Genomic DNA, 3,071 nt, shown 5'->3' on the forward strand with positions numbered 1-3,071 from the left:
CAGACTGTCTGCAAAAGCGTTCAAGTTCTTTTGCTTGATTTTCAAATTGTATATATCAAAAAAAAAAAATGAAAAAAAAAGAATGTGTGAAGCACAACATTACTTCTAGTGAGAGAATTTGAGAGCGGCTCTCTTGCTATAAAAATTATTTGAGTTCCTATAAAGCTCTCTTGACTCTCTAAAATTGCTACTAAATTGATTCATTTCCTTTAGGTTATTTGAAATTATTAGTGTGAAGGGTTAGAAAGAAGTAGTTGGGAAGGAATTAGTGAAAATTAATTCTTTTGGGGGTCGTTCGTAAATGACGGGGATTTAAATGTTTTTTTTTTTTAATTACAAAAGTGAAAAAAACTTGAAAATTTGATTATATTAAAAAAAAAAAAAGGGTTTTTAATTTTACTAATTTCTGAATATTTTCAAATGAAGCCAACTTCATCCTATTCAAATTCCAAATCTCAAAAGTCCGTTAAAATTTAATTATTGTATGAAATTAAGAAATTTTTAAAAATGTAACTAACTTCACAAGATTCAAATTTCAAATCCTAGAACTTCGTTAAAAAGATTCGGAATTTTTAAATGAAGCCAACTTCACTTCATATTTAATTTAAAATCTCAAATGTCCGTTATAAAAAGCTTTGTTATTTTGTGAAGCTCGAATATTTTATAAATGAAGCTAACTTCATTCTATTCAAATTTCAAAAATTCTTAAATCCGTTACAAATTTTCTTCAAGATTTAAACAATTTTATTCAAATTTTGACGGTTAAGTTTTGAAATTTTAAAATTTTGACAAAAAATTTAAATATTTTCTAACTTAAAACTTCATTTGATTTATAATTTTAGTTCCAAAAGTCCATAAAAAAGCTTTCGAAAATTATTCACATCAATAAACTTTAAAAATGTTTTACTTGCCCCAGGCACACATGCGAGTCACGTGCATAAATTAAAATTTTCTGAATGACTACACATTAAATAACAAATATCATTGTAAAATTCTAAAGCTTGCTCTCATTAACAAAGCAAATAGCAACGAATCCAAAAAGAATTGTCAATAATGATATATTAATTTAAAATTAAACAGTTTTGCACTTTCCCACAACTAAATTTTGCAGCTATACTGCTCATCATAAATATTCATAAAGCCTTTTTTTAATAATTTTGTACCGTAATATTCAGAGTATGCAAATAAGCATTACCACAATACTTTTATCGATAAAAGCGTGCAAAAAATAAAAAACTTTTTTTTTATTCTTTTTAATCCTTTTCAAATGTCCCCAAGATGGATTAGACTTTGGCATTAATTTGTGGGGGTTGTTCAGAAATGTTGTGGAGGTTAATGACGTCTGTTCTTAATTTTATGGTTTTGGGTTCTTTTGTCTAAATTTTAAATTATTTGAACTTCATAAGATAATTAAATTTTTTAAACGATTTTTTTGGAATTTGAAATTTGAATGATGTGAAGTTAGCTTCAAAAAATTTGTATGACGTGAAGTTGGCTTCATTTTAAAATGTCTAAACTTCATAAAAAGATTTTACAGTTTTAACGGACTTTTGGAATTTGAAATTTGTTATAAAGTGAAGTTGGCTCCATTTGAAATTTTGAAAATTCAAAAAATAACGGTCAAAGATTCACAATTTAGTAACATACTTGATGATCTTTTATGTCTCGTGCCAATTCCATAGTCACAAAGTACAGACAAATTTCCCAAAATTTACAGTCCACAGCACTATTCACACCTTCAATGTCCCGTACAAAAAATGCTCAAAAGCTCTATAAAAATCAACTCAAGTGCTAAACGTAAAATGGTAAATTTAAGCATTCACTTCCGATTCTTCCTTTTCCCAAAAAAAATCATCATAAAAAGGGTTAATTTGATTAGGGATTTTCTATGCTGTAGTCTACAGCACAATCTTTTTTAAAAAAATAATTAATTTCCTTTTCCATTAGCAAATAAACTTCCTGAACTAAATCGTATTAATGCCCAAATAATGATTTTGGTAGAGAACTTTAATTAAATTTATGAGCTTTTCTTTTTGGTGCTTTATTCCGAAAGGCCTCAAGTTGAAATTGTATTTTTCCCTCGGGTTCAAATTACATTAGCACTGCCACACGAAAAATGTACAAATTTGTTCGATTTTTTTGAATAATTTTTAGGTTAGTTTTGTGTTTTTTTGGCACTTTGTCAATCGACTGAAATGCAATCATGTGAGTAGTCAGGTCGAGTATTACTGCTGATGGATGGAATCAATATTAAGTTGTGGAATTATGGAAAATTTTAAAAAAATCGACCGTTAAATTTTCAAATTCATCAAATTTTGAATTTCAAATATTTTTTGACCGTTAAAATTCAAATAATTTTGACCGTTATTTTTCAAATATTTTTTGTTCGTTATTTTTCAAATATTTTTTGGCCGTTATTTTTCAAATATTTTTTGACCATTACTTTTCAAATATTTTTTGACCGTTATTTTTTTCTTATGCTTAAATTTGAATTTTTTTTTTGACCGTTAGATTCAACAATTAATTTTTCCTGAATGTTATTCCTCTGCTTGTGTCAATTAAATGCGCATTTATCAGTCATCCTTACAATTTTCTTATTATCACTACCAAATCAAAGATCATTTTCTTTTTTGCTCATTTCATCCATCCACGATGACGATTTCTTAATTGCCTATTTGCCAAAAATAAACATGCTGAGCATAAGATATCGACTCCATTGAGACATAATTAAATGTGACACTACTTGAATATCAAAAAGACTGATTGAAATCATCATCAGCATATAATTATTATGGTAATAGATTTAATATCAAATGAGATTTCATATTAATCCCTTTCAGCATTCAAATCCAATGATGAGATGATGAAAATTTTTTGCCATCAATTCGAGTCAAATTTGATTATTAATCACATTTTGAAAATGTTATATAAGCACATGATGGGAGCAAAATTTTTCTATCTACATCACTTCTGCCTTCATAAAATCTAATTAAGAGACTTTACTGGTTGAATGACTATGCAACATTTATGCTTCCTTCTTATGTCGACAAGCAAATGAAATCATGATTATT

Source organism: Chironomus tepperi, unplaced genomic scaffold (genome assembly GCF_022539635.2).
Source record: "Chironomus tepperi strain 1889 unplaced genomic scaffold, CSIRO-AGI_Ctep_v1 contig_298, whole genome shotgun sequence".
NCBI lineage: Eukaryota > Metazoa > Arthropoda > Insecta > Diptera > Chironomidae > Chironomus > Chironomus tepperi.